At 44.4% G+C, this 19,387-nt stretch overlaps 1 protein-coding gene across 8 annotated transcripts in view; it reads left to right on the top strand.

The window, feature by feature from the left end:
- Positions 1–1,796: 1,796 nt before the first annotated feature.
- The window catches only part of akap13 (A-kinase anchoring protein 13), a 102,572-nt gene continuing 84,981 nt past the window's right edge, over positions 1,797–19,387 (top strand). For 5 of the 8 annotated variants that reach the window (XM_071326264.1, XM_071326261.1, XM_071326257.1 and 2 more), the window contains exon 1: positions 1,798–2,147. The gene's annotated coding sequence lies outside the window, so the exon portion shown is untranslated. Of the gene's footprint in view, positions 2,148–19,387 lie in introns of all 8 variants that reach the window. The other 3 variants (XM_071326263.1, XM_071326262.1, XM_071326258.1) reach the window with 2 other exon arrangements.

Below are 19,387 nucleotides of genomic sequence, written 5' to 3'. Positions count from 1 at the left end.
ATGACATATTGCATCATACTACAGCACACTAACCTGAGACTCTACACTCTAAGACAAAAAGGTGCTATCTAGAACCTTAAAGGGTTCTTTGGCTGTCCCCATTGGAGGACCTTTTGAAGAACCCTACACAGCGGGTTCTACATGGAACCAAAAAGAGTTCTACCTGGAACCAAAAAGGGTTCTCATACGGGGACAGTCGAAGAACCCGTTTGGAACACCTTTTTCTAAGAGCGTAGACTTTAATTCATGACCTTTTAAACAGTATGCTATAACAGCAGCATCCAACATAGTGCTGCAGTCTTCAAAAGACAGACCTGCTTTCAAGCGGACACCCTGGATGAATAGACAACGGCTAGGAGGTACACTGTACACTGATGTTAGTGTAGTGCTCTTTATATGAACTCAGAGGCCCCAAATATATTCATCTAACCCTGTTCCTCCTCTCACACTCTCTCCTTCATCCCTAGTGTGCAAGACCAGTGTTCAAAGTTCATCACTCCATATAAAACCTAACCCTGTCTCTAAATTATGAAAACCTCAAATATGAACAATGTGCAGTACCCTACCTATACTGAGAGCCTCACTCCCACCTACATGCAGTGACCACACAGCACAGGCCAGGTCCACACAGATAACAATATTTATTATCTGCTAAACCATATAGGAGGCGTGATCCACTTCCAGTTAGATGGTCCTGGATGGTATGAACAGGTCTCAGCTGAATGAAATTCTTCTAACTCACAAAACCCAAACATATACTGATGATTATAATGTGGTTATTGTGGCTATGTCTTGTAGCACCCCGGCCGTGTTTGAAATGGCTATACGGCCGTCTCAAGGAGGATTCACATGAACAGTTATCTCTTATAGGTGATCAAATAGAGGGGGCCAGTGTTCCTGGAGACCGGGCCTCATTCGCATGTTTCCTGACAGACTGCCACACTTCCTGAGGACATAAAACTGTGGTGTATTCTCAGAGTGACCACCAAGCATTCACACCATCTCTCCGCCACCGGGATGAATGACGTGTGTCACTGTGCACAAGTGGACATCAGTGAATGGTAGTGTGTGCATGTGTGTGTGTGTGTGTGTGCATGTGTGTGTGTGTGTGTGTGTGTGTGTGTGTGTGTGTGTGTGTGTGTGTGTGTGTGTGTGTGTGTGTGTGTGTGTGTGTGTGTGTGTGTGTGTGTGTGTGTGTGTGTGTGGACGGTGTTGTTTTAGCTTGGGAGCAGCTAAGCCTCTGTTTGCCCTCCTCTCCGGTTCCAGGAAAAGGCAAAGTGCTACTGGGTAGCTTGCACGCGGGCTGCTAAAGACCTCATTTTAGGACCTGCTGCTAGATCTACTGGTCATGCAGAGCAATGCATGGTTGCCATATCAATCACAGTGCTGCTGAGCCTATGTATTAATAGGTTAGAGATATTAGTAAACCATGTCCCTTCGCATAGCCACTAGAGGTCTACCTTACCCACATGAAGTAACCTACATTATTGCCTAATAAAATGCAATGTGTTTTCCCTTAACACATAATGCTCTTTGGTTGCAAAGCATATTCTACTACAGTCTTATGCATTGATGCTGCCAAAAGGGTTTATGTGAAAATGACCAAGTTGACAACTTTATATACAGTTGTTTCATCACCTGTAATGTCTGCATGTCAAAATATGGCTTGCATAGACAGACACCCGTTACAATTCCGACGCCCACCACATTATCTCAGGGGAAAAACGTCAACACAAACAGAACGTAATATTGTAGGGATGGCTGAGTGACAGCTTGTTGGACCGGTGAGAGAAGACAATGGAACATAGTTCCAACTAAACCTCGTCTCCCAAGTGACGGTATAGCCCGCCCTCTGATGCATGCTTCGTGGACTGATTCGGAAGAATAGAGTTGTTGTCGTGAGCAACAAGTGGGTGCTCTGCGAACTATTTAGTAGGCCTACTGTATTGAGTACTAGCGGCCATTCATTACGCTGAGAAGAAGGGGACTTTATATGAAGATTAGATGCTCAAGTGATCCTCTGGACTTCTCTCTGCAGATCAATTAGTACAGATAGGTGCGGTTTGTGTCCCGATAACTTGTGTTAGACCGAACAGGGGAATGCTTCGGAAAGAGGAAAGCACGCATTAAACACCACAAAGTTCGAGGTAAGATACATTGTAGGCAATAGCACGAGCTGAGTAAAAGGACAGTGTGGTTTTGAAACAACTCTCTTTGGTCTATTTTGTACAAGATACAAAATTACATGTTTCAGATTAGCTATGGCACATTATAGCCGTTTTGAATGATCATCTACGGGTCTGCCCTCATGATAGTAACAATGTAACACATGCTGTAGTGACACGGAGGCGGCCTTGCTGGTTAGAATCCAAAGAATCAAAGCTTATTCCGTGGTAAATAATGCGGCACACCTCGGTAGTGGGCTACCCTGTCCCAGTCACCCCTCTAACTTCGGATCGGATTTAAATCCTAGCGGCCATCAAAAAAACATGGGGGATTGCACACCACTGTTGTGCCACTAAAAATGTGACCGGAATGAATAGAATGACCTCCTAAATGTCATCCCCAGACCCCTGCCATATTAATAACATGGTTGCTTTGATGTAATTACATGTAATTGTGATGTTAGTTCATGTGGTTATTATTACTTTGGTTCAATAGCTATAAATTACCAAAGTACAGTAGCTATTATTGTTAGGACTAATGGTGCGCTGATTGTGGTCTGAAACAAACAGCCACATTGAATCAACTGTGACGTAATGTAACATTTATTAGTTCATTGCATTAGGGTTGTGATAATAACACATGTTTCTGAACAACATATTGTTCATTATAAGCCATCTGGGTGTTTAGAAAAATACGTTTATACCCAATGTGCAGTTGTAGCAGCAGTTATTAACATGCATACCTAGGCCAAGATATTGCTTTTTGCATGCCGCATCTAAATGGGTGTGGCCAGCGCTACCGACTCCTGTGCGACTTCTCTAAAGGGCTTGTGATTGGTAAAACATGCCAAGGCCTGGGAGCCAGCCTCCGGTACATGTTAACGGGGACTCATGGATTTCCTGTCTTGAGTTTGTTATTGTTTTGAATTTTTCTTTACTTTTAACCCCCCTCTGATTACATACAGCCTTGAGTTTGTTGTTGTTAAGACTAGGAGCAGTGGAATTCCCAACGTATGCTGGGTGTTGGGTCTCCGTTTCCCACTGTAGCACCACCATGCATTAGAGATCACACACAGTTGGACTGGCTGTCTGGCACACATGCATGTTTTGTGTTTCCCCCTCAAGGCTCTATATCTGACTCATTTGCGCTAAGGTCTTGTCCTAAGGGTTTGGTAAATTGTCTGCAAGCTATCATGCCTGTATTCATATAGGACTCAGGTATAGTGGTTCATAAAGACTGATACAGTCCTTTGATAATAGTCCTAAAACCAATCGCTGCCTGCATTCTGTAAATAGTGTGTCTTGTGTATGAAGCTCAAAGCAAAGCAGCCATTCTTGTGAAAAACTAAATCAGGGTCACACAGAGTGTTTCTTGGTTTTGAAACAAAAGTATACACCTCACACACATGGTTATGAGCTTAAAAAAAGAAGACACATGTACCATGTCAGATATGGAGTTTAAATGTATTTTTGAGTTTGCATCCCAGTATTACACTTTATATACATCACAGAAGACTGAAATATAACAAAACTATTTGCCATAGAAACACCAGATTTTTGTCTGTTACATTTTTTAAAATGTTGATTAATTATGAAACTATGCAAGATATGAATAACGTTCCACCCATGAGGCCACTAGTCATTTGACTGCAGGACAGGGCTACATGTGTTTTGCAGCTCTGGAAATAGAACTGTCAAACAGGAGAAAGTGGTGGCTAACATTCCTTACAGTGGAATACTCTGTTTAATGAAACTTAAGTGGGTCCATCTGCCACTTACTGCCTGGGTTGGAATTTCAAATCCTTATGAGAGTGGTTCCTCACAGACCACAGGGCCTGCACAGATTGACCTGAAAGTTATTTCGTTGGGGTAACATTGGGGTATAGGGAATTATCCTGTCTGAGTTTTAGCAATATGTCTTGTTTTCTCGCCGATTTTATCACTCGCTGATCAAAATATGACCTTTTTCTCATTGAAGTGTGAATTTAAGGACTGAGCTGCTAAAGGAAATGGCGTCCTGTCATCTTGTCAGCAGCAGTAGAATAGTAGGTGTCCCCGGGCTGTCTAGAGGACATACAGCATACAAATCAAATCCATGGGAGGTCTTGGCATGTAATGGATGATTGGAGAATGCGTTCACTGCCTGAGTTTCCTCCATTTTCAATGTGGTAAGGCAACATTAAAGACCTCTATGAACATAGTAGTGGGCCCCACAGGCCTTTCTGACTAAACACCCATGACGCACCAACTGGGTAACCTGGTAGAGAGAGGACCAGTGACACAGGAGGGAGACCATACCACGCTTCTGAATCATCACCACCTCTGGGGATAGTTTTTTATATTTCAGTTTTTCAATCTTAATAAACTTTCATCTGTTCCTGTGGCTGTTGGGCTGTTTCACAGGGAAGTGATCTTTTGAGCGCAGAGCTCAGTGGCCTACGCTGTCTTCCCTGCCCAGTGATTCGTTTTCTCTTCACTCCCCTTATATGCCTGTGGTTTTGCTGCTTTGTAAGCATGGTCACAATTCCAATCATTCCTGCTTTTCCGGTTTTAAGCTTCTCTCCGACTTCAGAAGTGGTTTTCCAGTGCCCAACTGTCTCGGTGTGATACGAGGCATGCCTGTCTTAGTGCTAACTGCCCCTCGTGAAAGGTTGCACACAGAACTGTTGTCGCGCCCTCAATCGCAGCGCACATTTCTTCCAACAAAGGGCAGGACAATAGAAGGACAGTACTTCAGATGGAAGCTGTGTTGGAAAATGTTGAAAACATGATGGCAACAGATCTATTCATAGCACTGAGTCAAGTATGGATTTAGCTAACCAAATTAGGCTTTTTTTGTGTTGAGTCATAGTGTCTCACTTGGACTGTACAATGTGTTCTAGTGGAGGACATTGATTGCAAACAGATAGGTCTACCTCGGACATTTTGCTGCGTCGAATTAAACTCTGCACTTCCGGGATCTGCTTGATTACTACAGTATCATCATAATAAACATGAATAACTCTGTCCAGATCCTCTGTATCAATCTTTCATTTCTAGCATTCTAACTACAGCTGGGTTTACAGAAGTGCCCTCAACTGTTCAGAAGGGAGCAGGTGTTAACCAAGCCAAGTCTGCTCCAGAGAAGGCAACCAACAGCACATGTCCCAGACACTCCAGTGCTGTTGACACACCTGCCTGTGGCTGGCCTGCTCTCCCCCTCTCCCCTGTGACATCACAGCATTTATCTCCCCCTCATCACCATCGACATATTTATCCCTTCTGTAAACAGAGTATAGTGCGGCCTGGTCGGCCAAACACTCACATAGGTTCCTCTGGAGTCAGAGCCTGCTTCAAACACTGCCTGGCTTCACTGCCTGGTTCCTTTTTTTGTTTGCTTGTTTAATGGGGAAGTTAAGTCTGCGTTCGATATGTGTATTTCAAATACAGTAATTTCCGTTTAGGTTTTTGTGTAAATGGATGGAAAACAAGTCATGAAAATCACTCACTCAGACCTGCCAGTGGCCAGAGTTTTAAAGTGCAAAGATACTGTCAAAGCAGAACCTTGCCATGAACTTTAGTGACCTTTAGTAACCCCTGAGAGGAAAGGCTCTTCGTCCTCCTTTCCGACTTGTCATCCCTTGTATGAGTTGATCCCACATCTGCACTTATAATGACGATGTGCCTGCGTGTGAAGAGAGCAGCAGTGTGCTAGCTGGGCCTGTCCTATCCAGGTCCACATCATTACTGTAGCCTTCACCTCCATCTGCTCAGCCTCTATCCGCCTTTGTCATGCACTGCGGCGGTGGGGGGGGGGGGGGATCTCTGTAGCTAACATGAAACTACTTAGTCCTAATGTAATCATAGGTCATGATATATTTGAGAGAAAATAAAGTCGTGTTGAAAGGGGTTGTTGCTATTAGTTAACAGTGTCCCTTTTGTAGCCAGTGTGCAGTGAACCCCGTAGACATGGCCATGACTGTTGTGTTATCAGTAATAACACTCATGTTTCTACTTTTCTTAAAGGTTAGGTCAGTAAAGAGCAGTTTCTTTGTTGTCTTTTTGATTTGGTATGATATGAATTCACTACACCCACTTTGTTACTTAATCTGCAGCAACACAATTTCATATTTTTACAGTATAAATATTTGTATTGATTTTGGTGTCTTTTTGGGTATGTCCATTAGAACAGAGGCCATATTTAGCGTTTGGGCGTGGGCATGGGCTTAGTAAGAGATTTCAGATTACTCTCCTCACAGGAAATGGCTATGTGTTGATAATTACTTTTAATTAGCACTATTTCATGGTCCACTGTGCATCATAGTCTCATATCAGGAGTTTGGAGTGTTTAGTCATGTCCTTCTGGGAAGTCAAATCATTCATCCAAATGACCTTTGTACATCCTGTGAACAACATTGGAGTTAACTACTGATGTGGACTATAAATGGATGTTTAAGCCTTGGTTAACTAGTAGTGAAGATACAGTGTAAATACCGTGGCAGGTTTGTACAATAGGCCTTTTCAGGGCCTGATAGGCTGGTTTGATAAGATGAACCAGCAGCAGGTGATAAAACATCCTCTCCTCTCGTTAAAGATGTAAGACTGCCCTCTACCCCAGCCTTCAGGTATTATGGTCTCAGTCAGGACCCGTAATAGAAGATTGACCTCTAATAGAACATCTTTCTTTCTTTAGCCTCTCTTTCCCACATCTCATTAAGCCACATTAAGAAGGCAGACAGACAGGCAGACAGACAGGCAGACAGACAGGCAGCCAGGGCTCAGTTTGGGGCACCATGTTATGGCTGGCTGACACTTGTATCAGTTACTAGAAGCTTTTAAATTCTGATACCAATGTTTTATTTTTGACCTCAGACTGATGACAGTCAGTGTAGAGAGGTGGATGGGGATTGTCAATCCGGTCCCCTGCCTGTATGTCTGTGCTTCTCTGTCTGTCTGTGAATGAGCTGCAGCTCTCTGTCTTTCGAGTGTTGCCTATGGAGCGGCCTAGCTGCCTGGGACTGACTGGGAGGAGTGTCATTGTGTTATCAGGCTGGGTTTGTTTACAGACAATACTGCACTAAGCCCTGTCTCTAAACCCTCACTACTCACACTCCGGGTCGGCCCGCTGTGCACATTGATTTGGTTCCCTAATATCTGGTTGTTGTGCTGCAGTGTGATGGTGTTACTGTCATAGTTGTGGTGGATGGAGCTGAAGGACCCTTTCTCCTGCTAGAACCAGTGGTTATACACATCCTGGTGGGGAGCTGCCGTTCCTGGGAAATGATCTAGCAAAATGTCATTCCTGTGTAGAAAGTGATAATGAAGTTATGACGTTGTTTACCGCACTTTGACCGGACAGGTACTTTTTAACAAGGCATTTGAGATTTTACAACTAGGCTATATGCAGATGAAGAGCTTTGTTTTTCACAAACAACAGGCCATATTCTGATTTAGTTCACTACTTCTTTTCAATAGGCCAGTCTTCCTGCTTGGCTAAATGTATCGCTCTTGGGACAGGGTTTTCCTCTGTGTTTATCGGAGCAGAATGGTTGCTAAGAGCAAGGCTCAAGTTAAAGCCTGGAAGTTTAGTTTCAGGGAAAAATGTGTCTCTCCCTCGTGTCCTAAATTTTCTCATCCACAAATGTTTTGATTTCCTGCTGTGGAGGGAGTCTCCTGATGGGGGGGTTGTTTTGTGCAGACTGCAGAGAAAGGCTGTGTCAGCTTCACATAACTACTCATTATAACAAGTTGTGGAAACCTGGACCCCCCCTCTGGGTCTGTGAGTTGTTCTGGCTCTGCTTGTCGGTCACAGCTGTATCTGTGGAGGCCAGGTAAAATGTTGTGGTATATATCCTGATATCTATTAAAGCAGGGCACAGGCAGGCTGATCCTCTCATCCAATAGCAAACCTCTATTGCTCCTCGGTCCTGCCTTGAGGAAAACCGCTGAGTGTTACAGCAGGATAGCTATGTTTTGGATTGTTTAAACTGCAGTTTAAATCAGGGGCTGATTCTTGTCTTAGTTCCCCCACCTCCTCTAGCTTCCCCAGAGTCTCGCTTTCTTTAGTGCTCCTCACATGCATGAAAACCTCTCAACAGGCTCTTAGCAATCTCTGTATTTGGGCACCGCCATCTTCAGGGCCAAGCTGTTATCAGGCCCCTTAAATGCTCCGTCTGCTCTGAGTGTTCTCCATCCTTGGTATGCATTCCACCAGAACCTTTCACTGGTTCAGAGCAGCCACTCAAATGCCAAACCCTTTTAAGAAGGTTTACTTCAAAAGATGTCTCAGTTTATTTTTACAGCACGTTATAAACTAAAATTGTTTTTTAATTTTTTTACACTGAATGCCCGCCATATAAACATGAATCTTTAGAGATAAGGTGAGCCGTTGAGGGGAGCATTAACCGGGCCTCTGGTTAAACTTCCACTCGATCATACCACCCTCCTGACCTGAACACATGCCTGTACCCCACCCCCATCAGAACACACACAGTCACACACAGTCCCTCACCCCAAACTGAGAAGGCTTGTTTAGACAGATTTAGACAGATTTAAACGCAGCGAGCGTGGGGCTATTTCTGCTCGACTCTTATCTCCGCGGTAACTGGCTGTTTCGTGTTTTTATGGGGCTATTGATGTGAGGACTGATTAGACACTATTGTTTTACAAAACGCACTCACAGCGCAGCGAGATGAATTACCAGTTGTTGGGTAATTTTGAAGACATTTAATGTATCTGAAACCACTCTTGGCCTTTCTACATCATAATACCAACCCAGCTGTAGCCATAAGATATTCCCTTCTGATTTGCCAGCAGTTCAGTTCCCTAACCCTCGGAATGACTTGAGCTCCAATTAGAAATCCCGGGGATTGACTTGCAGCAGGGATCTCCAAACAGTCAGTTATAATGTCCGAGCTGTTTTTGTTTGTCTGTCGGCATGGAGACTTCAACAATGAGACAGCTGATTGGTTGAGCTCCATGATAAGTGAAGTGCAATGTTCCCTCTAAGCTGCGGACTGCCACACAGAAGAAATATCAACCCGTGCAGAGAAGCACGAGATTGAACTTCACTCAATTTTCTAGAGTTTTCCCCTTTAGTTAACACCATCAACGTTTCGCTCAACTGTGGGAATTGTGCTCGAATTAACGCAATATTAGCCACTTTCAATGAAACATTCCGAAACAAAATGAATTATTCAAGATTTAGTATGCAAAGCTAACTGTGCGTGAGATTTTCTTGTAGGCAAAGCGCATTGGAGTAGGATTCTTTTGCATTGACAGGCAGGACTCAGGCCCGTACTCTACACAGGCCGGTGTGCCATAACCAATTAGAGCTGCAGTAGGCCTTTATGCTAATAGCCGTTGCCATATATGGATCTATGCCATTCACTTTGAACTGGACTGTGTTTATAGCGGAGTATGTGAGCAGAGTTGAGTGATCAGAAATCCCGCTCAAGCGGTGTTTGCGCAAATGCTCAGGCCAACTGCTCCACTAAAAACCACTCCACGCTCACAGGGGAAAAAACTGCCGCTCAAAATTGAGATTAAAAAGTATTTGAATAAACTTGAAAAGGTGAATGTAAGAAGCGCTCATCATTTCAAATAGGATACATGTTATATTAAACAGCATATTAACAATCTAAATAGACAGGGAGCCTAAGAAGGAACTACAATATTTTAGGCTATATTATTTCAATTATTTCAATGCTATAGCCTACAAAGAAATGCATTGTGAAATACATTGGCGAGTGCAACACACTAGGCTGGTAGGGAGTCAGGGACATTAAGCGCTCAGCATTTCAACAACATTTTGTTGTATTAAATCATTATAGTCTATAACTTGCGCACATAGGCTGTGACTTACTTAAGCAGTAAGGCACGAGGGGGCGTAGTATATGTCCAATATACCACGTCTAAGGGTTATTCTTATGCACGATGCGAAGCGGAGTGCCCAGCCCTTAGCTGTGGTATGTTGGCCATATACCACAAAGCCCCAAGGTGCCTTATTGCTACTATAAACTGGTTACCAACGTAATTAGAGCAGTAAAAATAAATGTTTTGTCATACCTGTGGTATACGGTCTGATATACCATGGCTGTCAGCCAATCAGCATTCAGGGCTCGAACCACCCAGTTTATAATTACAATTAAATACAAATTAAACAAAAACATCCTTATTAGGTTCAGTATACAGTGCCTTTGAATACTTAAAAAAAATATATGTGTTTTGCCAGAGTCTGTAGCTTCAGGCTCATGCGATGGTGCCTGGAGAGCAGGCCAGCAGCAGAGAATATCCTCTCCGCACCTGCAGAGCCACTGGGGATGCTAAACACCCTTTTGGTCACTCTTGCCAGGCTGGGCAGGGATGCAGAGTTGTTATTTCTTCTATACGTAGGCCTTATGGTTTTTAGGCAAAATAACCCATTCAAAACGGAAAGCTCCTTGAAAGTTGGAAAATGCCAGGCCTATTGGGCCAAAATCAATTATGGCTTATTGTATAGATAATATAACAAACATGAAGGGAACTTTTAAGAGATCAAATTTGCTGAAATTTGCTCAGTGCTCCAAAAGATTTGAGGAAACTTTGGTGACATGCAGTCTCTGTCCTGTCATAATTTAATCAAAATAGCTGTTATGAAAAGCCAAATAAAAAAGAAAATGATATATAAATGTTAAATAGTTTTTTCCTCAATGATTCTGGTGGTCGGTATGCTCAAAATCCCCATATTTGCTAAAACTGCATCAAAACCTCAGGAGGGGCAACAGGCAACATTGCCGATTGCCGTATGCAGTGCCTACCTTCCCCTTAATTGAAATGCATAAAAATAGTTGGTGCACATTCCTGACTCCTACATTCATTTAATTGAGCGATTTCATATTTTGCGCATGCGTGTAGCCTTAAAAAGGTTGGTCGTCAGAGATACTCGGCTCTTCCTCTCAGTGGTCATGGGCGTCTCTACATAGTTTGACGCTGGCATCCCCTGAGTGTCAACTAACATTAACGAAGCTAGCTTCCCACTGGGCAAACACTGGTTGCACCAACGTTGTTTCCACGTAATTTCAACAACAACAAAAAAATAGATCAAATGACTTTGAATCAACGTGGAAAACGGATTGGATTTGCAAAAAGTCATCAACGTAAAGGAATTTGGTATTTTTTTTCACGCGACTTTGAACATAAACCCAATAACATGGTGAAATGTTTTGTTGATTTCACGTTGAATTCACGTTAGCTGAACCAAATGTAAATCAAAACTAGAGGTTGAAATGACGTCTGTGCCCAGTGGGTAGTTAGCATAAAAATAACCTGACAAAATTGATATTTGCACCTCAAACAATTTCCCCTTCATCCAGAAAAGTAGACGAATGGATTTAATTTACATTTGCAATTAGCAGGTCACAGGTGAATGAAGATGAGAATAACTGGTTTATTACAAATGTGTAAAACATATGTAACTTGCTCTATCATTAACAGGACCACAAAATACACATTTAAGCTCTGTATACTGTAGAAAAGAGAAGATGTTAAGCTTCGTTACGATATCCAAACTCTCTGATCAGCTGCTAAGAGAGAATCACAGAAGTTTGCCGTCATTTTTCAGCCCGGCGCCGTTTGCATTCTGCTTGCAGCAACGCAAGTGCCACTGTAGAATACATTGTATGTCTGTCTGTTATTTGGTGCGTGTGCGTGTTAGAAAGATGACCTTGCTATTACCTGGGTCACAGTGGTGCCAGTGGTATCAGGTAAGGCTAGGGAGTCTACTTTCCGAACATGAAAGTTTACATGAACTGTTAGCTGCTTCAATATCTCTTTGAGTGACAGACAGACGCTAGTATAGCATTAAGGAGACTGTGACTCCCACAGTCTATGGTAAACAAGTGTAATAGATAAAAAAAGTTATTGAATGCATGAAACATTATTTGTCAAAATTGGAAACTTGTCATGGTAGAGTAGATAAGCTGGAGAGCTATGAAGGTGTTCAGTTAAGCTGGTATTTCCCTAGTGAATGGTTCCTTAATGTAACCATTACGTAACTTAATGGTGTGTTCCTACCGCATGACTGCTTGTTCATAGAGACACATCCAGGCTTTGATTAAGAACAACACAAATAGCCCATATCCTTTGTCATGCCTGTTTTCCTGCATATTGGTATAAGCTACGTAACCAGTTGTGTAATGCTGCTATCTATCTGCCTTCAGGGGATGACCTTAGCTGCACATGACCCCTGACCTCTCAGAGGGCCTGACTGGCCAGTACAAAGGCTTTCTCATGTTCCAGGGGGAAGTCCCTTAGAGACTGTCCCACATGCTACATCCTGTTGGTGCCACAAGGGGGGTGTGTGTGTGTGTACGCGCACCAGCCCTCCATCACACACACACACACACACACACACACACACACACACACACACACACACACACACACACACACACACACACACACACACACACACACACACACACACACACACACACACACACACACACACACACACACACACACACACACACACACACACACAGAGTTCAAAACCACCGGGAAGGGGACATTGACATCCAAACTATTTCTGCAGGCCCTTGTGAATGAGCATCAGCCCCTGTAGCTCAGATTGTTCACGCATTCCTCCACCGTGACGGAGGCATGCACATATAACAGCATGAGAGTCTCCACCAGGGCTCCAGCCTTGCTCTGACACCAGGATACCTCATAGCTGCCATGCTTTTCATATAATTACTACGTGTGCAGATGACGGAGGGTTAAAGCTAATCAAATGTAATGTAATGAATGGGTTAGCATTAGCCAGCTAATCCGTAATCACCTTATCCTATTTCAGGCTTCATGTCATTCATGGTGCAGTCTTAGCATCACATCACATCACATCCACACAATAATATCCTTCCCTGGTAATTGTGTGGTGCAACAGGGAATTGGCTTACCTAGGCTGGAACTACACTACATTAATGCTGTCTCTTCTCTCTAGACTTACTACTAGGGTCCTCCCTCGCCTTTGATTTGCGGTATGTTAGTTGTGAGCCAGAACTGTTGTGCTTGATGATTTTATTAAGAGGAGACAGTTTAAGTGCAGTTAATTCCCCCCTAACAGAGACCAGAGAGCCGAGGTAGAGCTGAAGAGTGTGTTTTGACGAATTTACTCAGACTAAGCAAATGGGTGTTTGGCTCTGGCCTTAGCTGCTGAACTCACAGTTCTCCACACGTTCTGGGATTGACCATAGTTCTCCATTTTTGTTTAGTGGAACACTCTACTTCTAGGTTTCTAACCTGACAGACTTTGCAACCTGCCCAAACAATCCGTGTTGCTGCTTTGTATTTCAGCAGATAGCTATAGGAAGTTAAACTCACTGACCTAGTTCTTGTTGCGGACCAGCTATTCTTTCTACCACACTGAGGTATGTGTCCTCTGTTTACTGATTACCCATCCAGTTCACCACCACCACCACAGTCCATCAAACTAAAGTTCTTATGAGGCCATTGAGGCTGTGGTTGCTGAGCAAATCAACTCCACACACACGCCTCTCATCCACACAGACTGAGACAACAACCCGAGGATGTACACAAACACAGAGTTAATATGTTAGTTGTGTCGGGGTTTGTCAGACTGCCCGCTCCTTGTCGTCATTATCACCAATAAGCACTCTCTAGCCTTTCGCTAAAATGTTTTCGAGCGCAGAACGAGTCACTGGTCCTTTTTTAATGCCGTCGCTAATTTTTGGGATGAGAGACTGCAAAACCAAAAGTACAAGCATAATTGTTGTGTTGACAAAAGCATTGCTTGCATAACTGTAACAGCCATTTTGATTGAAAACAGTACTGGTTTGCTTGGGCTAAAGGCTTCTGTGTTCTGTGGTCTATTGCGCAAAAACTGCAGCCCGTTGCCCAGCCAGGCCCTCTCCCCTCTCTCCCTTTGAAGATCAGAGGATGTTGTTGCTTAATAATGGGTCTTTTTCTACATATGTAGAATAATCCCCAGGCAGTGCTCCGTCATGCACCATAGGTACCCTGGCCTGTTTTTAAGGATTAATCAGGGGACATACGACTAATGTGAAACATGTTACAGTGTTTCTTGATACAGTGGAAATCGTGCTGCTATTGTACGCTATCATCACACTCTTGTTCTAGCTATACTGTATGTGCTATTTTGACGTAGTTTTAACTTCAGGATTTTTGAACAAAAAGATTCTGCATGGTACACTCTTAGGAAAAAAAAGGTGCCATCTAGAACCTAAAATGGTTCTTCGGCTGTTCTCATAGGAGAACCATTTGAAGAACCTTTTTTGGTTCCAGATAGAACTCTTTTGCATTCCATGAAGAACCCTTTTCTCAGAGGGTTCCAAAGAACACTTTTGGAATCCTTTTTTCTAAGCATGTAGAGTGTGAAATTCTGAAAGACACGCTTGGCTAGCATCTCCTTTCCTCACAGCTTTTTGACAGCCAGGGGATGTCCAGATGCTTTATAGGTCAGAGTTCAAGCTCTTTGTGGGAGTCAGTCAGTCGGTATATAGGGCTGTGTGTGTCCGTCCCTCTGTCTGGCTGTGAGGACTTAGAGCGTCAGGGTGAGATCAGTGGGTATAATTAGAGGCAGTTGATTATCCCTCTCCCGTCTGTATGTCTGACTCCAACAGTAGCCCATTTACTGAGGAAATAACTAGAAACTGATCCAGGAATAGAGAGCATGACCTGCCCCATGATGGATTCCCCCTTACTCCTCCTGATTTATTCATGATGCTGAGCTGACTCTGAGCTTCCTGTTGTCCATACCCCCTATTTGGACCCCCACTTCCTGTTCTGTCCTGTCCTCTCCCCAATTAGAATAGTGTTTTTTTGTGGGGGTTTTGGAGTCGACCAAATGTACAGGTCGAGTTTCAGCGGTACCAGAGAGCTAGCCAAGGCACACAAATCCCCCCCCCTTTTTTGTGAATGCCTTAAGAAATTGATATGGTGTGGAAAACCTCAACCGTAATGCTGATTCTGCAGTTCGCTGCTACAGTCGCTCTCCTGGCCCATCCTAGAGGTTTTTTTTGTCCCTTTTTGCTGTTTCTTTTCCTTCGTCATTCTCAATCTCCCCTCTGTAGCCATGTTCAGCAGTACACTGTTCACCACTCTGCCTTCCTTCCACCCTCTGTCCCTGCCTGGTCCTGGCTGCTGGTAGAGATTGAGATGCTCCTCGCTAATGGTGATCACTTCACTGCTCAGTAGGTGGAGAAGATGATGATGTATTTGGACCAAGTTACATGTTAAACCAGCACCTGCTTAGTGTGAGGCCAGCAGCAGCAGGCCAGGCTGTCTGGTTTCTGTCTGGGGCTGAGGGCTGGCCTGGCGCTGAGGCTGGGGATGAAGTTGGAGCCTAGAGCTGGGGATAGAGCTGGGGCTGGGGCTAGAGCTGGGCTTGAGGCTGGGGCTAGAGCTGGGCTTGAGGCTGGGGCTAGAGCTGGGGCTAGAGCTGGGGCTAGAGCTGGGCTTGAGGCTGGGGCTAGAGCTGGGCTTGAGGCTGGGGCTAGAGCTGGGGCTAGAGCTGGGGCTAGAGCTGGGCTTGAGGCTGGGGCTGGAACTGGGGCTGAGGCAGAGCCTGGGACTCAGGGTGGTTGGGGTTAAGCTAGGACTGGGATGTGAGCTTTGACGAGAGCAGGGGTAGAGTGGGGCTGGGGCTTGAGCTGCAGAAGTGGCTTATAGAGTGGGGGTTGGGCAGAGTTATGGTCTGTGTAGTTGTGCTGGTGGTTGTTGAAGGGAATTATAGCTGGAACTTTGACTTCACAGTGCAGGATTAGCGAGCCCCTCTATGTGACTGACCGGCACCTGCAAGACTGCAATTCAGTTTAAAGTCTGTTTAAATCCGTTTTTCATTTTGTTGGTGGACATGGGTACACCGTGTGACTTGAGACTCAATAATCAGATTGCCTCTTTAAACTCCCCCCTGCAGAATGTGACTTGAAGCTGATTTCTAAACAATAGTGGGGGTGGATTATCATCTTAAGCAGACAGAAGGTGGACAAGATAACAATAAGTAGGATGGGTTTTCTATTTACTCAGCTCTAGGCTCCCATTGAGCGGTTGCTTCACAGATGAAATGGACGCTGTAATGGATTGACAAGGGTGTACATTTTCCCCAATGACACAATAAAGAGGTTAGTTGTGACTAGTTCATTGTTGTTGTTGGAGTCTGAGTAAGGCCTAGTGTGTGGTGCCGAGATGTTTTAATGCCCGGGTAGAGCTGGTTAGACCCCAACGCCCTGTTACAGGTGGGTATCACGCTCGGCAGCTCTCGGGAGATTCTCCAGCATGGCAAGGGCGAGCGTTGGGCCAGAGCGTTGGGCCAGAGCTTTGGGCCAGAGCGTTGGGCCAGAGCGTTGGGCCAGAGCGTTGGGCCAGAGCGTTGGGCCAGTAAACGAAAGGTTGCTGGTTTGAATACCCGAGCCGATAAGGTTAAAAATTGGTCGAATGGCCATTGAGTAAGGCACGTAACCCTCATTTGCTCCATGGGCACCATACTACTGTGGCTTAGCCTGTAAAACACATTTCACTGCACCTACCTGGTGTATGTGACAATAAAACAAATAGGACACTGTCTCAGACCTGCTCTGTTCTCTCAAAACATAAACCTGTGGTGAGGCGTGTTTCTGCGTCACTCTGCACAAAAGCAGGCAGCCTCAAGCGTGTTTGTGTGGTTTTATGCATTGATCAAAGATAAAATAATAACAAGTTCAAAGTGAGTTCACAGTACATGATGAAATAAAGTTAAAGAGGAAGTAAGTATTGCAGTTGGAAAAGTAATGTGACTGTCTCCTTAGAAGATATTCATTGCTCACTGTAGCAACATTGTCTGTTGTGCTCAGTGTCCCTGCACAGTTGCTCTGCCTGTCTTCCTGTTCATATCTATGGGACTCTACTTGTAATGCAAAGTGACGTGTTTGGGATGAATGGCAGGGCTCATGCCAGCCAGGACTGTTAGGCCTTTCTGTTCACTTCTCAGTGGAGACACTTCCTGTTGCTGCTTTGAACAGAGCCACATCACACAGACCAGCTGACTTTGGATCAGGGTATTACATGATTAACGGTGATGATTTTGTTTTCATTTTACACTTCAGTCAGGCCCATAATTATTTGCACCAATGATAACGATGAGCAAAAAAGATTAAAATAAATAATACAAATACTGAGCAATATTATATGATATATTTTTGATCACATTTTTGTAGCATACAGTATAGATCAGTAGTTGTATTATTTATTTAATAGTCTTTTTTGGTCATCTTTATCAAGGGTGCCAATCATTTTGGATCTGAGATTTTACAAGAAACTTAGGCAAAGGAATCGGCTGCTCAAAGGAGTGAAGTTCCACCACATCTACACAGACATTTTTTAAACCTCCAGTCCATGAAAACAGTAGCCTGACGACTCACACTAAATTCTTCCGCTGCTCTGTCGTTCGCTACATTCACTACATGACCAAAAATATGTGGACACCTGCTTGTCAAACATCTCAGTCCAAAATCATGGGCATTAATATGGAGTTGGTCCCCCCTTCACTGCTATAACAGCCTCCATTCTTCTGGGAAGGCTTTCCACAAGATTTTAGAACGTTGCTGCGGCGACTTGCATCCATTCAGCCACAAGAGTATTAGTGAGGTCGGGCACTGCTGTTGGGCGAAAAATGCCTGGCTCGCAGTCGGCGTTCCAATTCATCCCAAAGGTGCTTGATGGGGTTGAGATCAGGGCTTTGAGCAGGCTAGTCAAGTTCTTCCACAACGATCTCGAGAAACCATTTCTGTATGGACCTCGCTTTGTGCACGGAGGTATTGTCTTGCTGAAACAGCAAAGGGCCTTCCCCAAACTCTTCTCACAGAGTTGGAAGCACAAAATTGTCTAGAATGTCATTGTATGCTGTAGCATTAAGATGTCCCTTCACTGGAACTAAGGGGCCTAGCCCAAACCATGAAAAACAGCCCCAGACCATTATTCCTCCTCCACCAAACTTTACAGTTGGCACTATGCAGTCAGGCAGGTAGTGTTCTCCTGGCATCTGCCAATCCCAGATTTGTACATCGGACTGCCAGATGGTGAAGCGTGATTCATCACTCCAGAGACCGCGTTTCCACTACTCCAGAGTCCAATGGTGGTGAGCTTAACACCACTCCAGCTGACACTTGGCATTGCACATGGTGATCTTAGGCTTGTGTGCGGCTGCTCGGCCATGGAAACCCATTTCATGAAGTTCCCGATGAACAGTTCTTGTGCTGACGTTGCTTCCAGAGGCAGTTTGGAACTCAGTGGTGAGTGTTGCTACAGAGGACAGACGATTTTTACGCGCTTCAGCACTCTGCAGTCCCGTTCTGTGAGCTTGTGTGGCCAACCAATTCCACTTCACAATAACAGCACTTACAGTTGACTGGGGCAGCTCTAGCAGGGCAGAAATGTGAACAAACTGACTTGTTGGAAAGTTGTTATCCTATGACGGTGCAACACTGAAAGTCACTCAGCTCTTCTGTAAGGCCAATCTACTGCCAATGTTGCATGGCGGTGTGCTCGATTTTATACACCTGTCAGCAATGGGTGTGGTCCACTCATTTGAAGGGGTGTCCACATACTTTTGTATATATAGTGTACTTTAGTCTGAGAGTGCCAGCCTTGAAGTTGTGTGTGCTGACGAGGGGCGTTGTAGTAAACAAAGTCATCATCGATTGGATCATCTCTAACCTATCAAAGCCATTGACACATTTTCAAACCACTGCTTTACCCTTGTGTGTTTTGCTCTGGCCCAACCCATCGTTTTCTGGACCAATCAGATGGCCCAGAAAGTGTTCACATTCGGTGAAGGGTCGGGAGGTACTCAGATCCAGACTTATTGCCGGAGAAGAAACTAACGTCCGTGGGCGCAGTGTAGTGTTTGGCCGGAGCAAAGAGTCTGGATAGCCAGGCAATAAAAACAGCACAGAAATCAACAACAAAAGCCCATACCTCAGGAGTTGTCTCTCTCTCATTCTGCAGCGTTCTACACAGAGAAAGAAAGCAGGGTCGTTCCATATGATTTCATTTACTTTCTGACTGCACCCCTTTTGATTTGAATTAAACCTTTCATACGTTTGCTCAGTGGTAGAAGTGGTCAGGAATGGACTTTTTGGACCTGAATGCCAAAACATTCAGGAGATGGAGAGCCTCAAAATGGACCCATTTTGCAAAAAACCCACCCCACATATGACGTCCATGTTACGTCGTCTGAGGTGTTTGTG

Source organism: Salvelinus alpinus, chromosome 9 (assembly GCF_045679555.1).
Source record: "Salvelinus alpinus chromosome 9, SLU_Salpinus.1, whole genome shotgun sequence".
In the NCBI taxonomy this organism is placed as follows: Eukaryota; Metazoa; Chordata; class Actinopteri; order Salmoniformes; family Salmonidae; genus Salvelinus; species Salvelinus alpinus.
The sequence above is the reverse complement of the archived record's forward strand: the minus strand, read 5'-3'. Positions and strand labels throughout refer to the sequence as shown.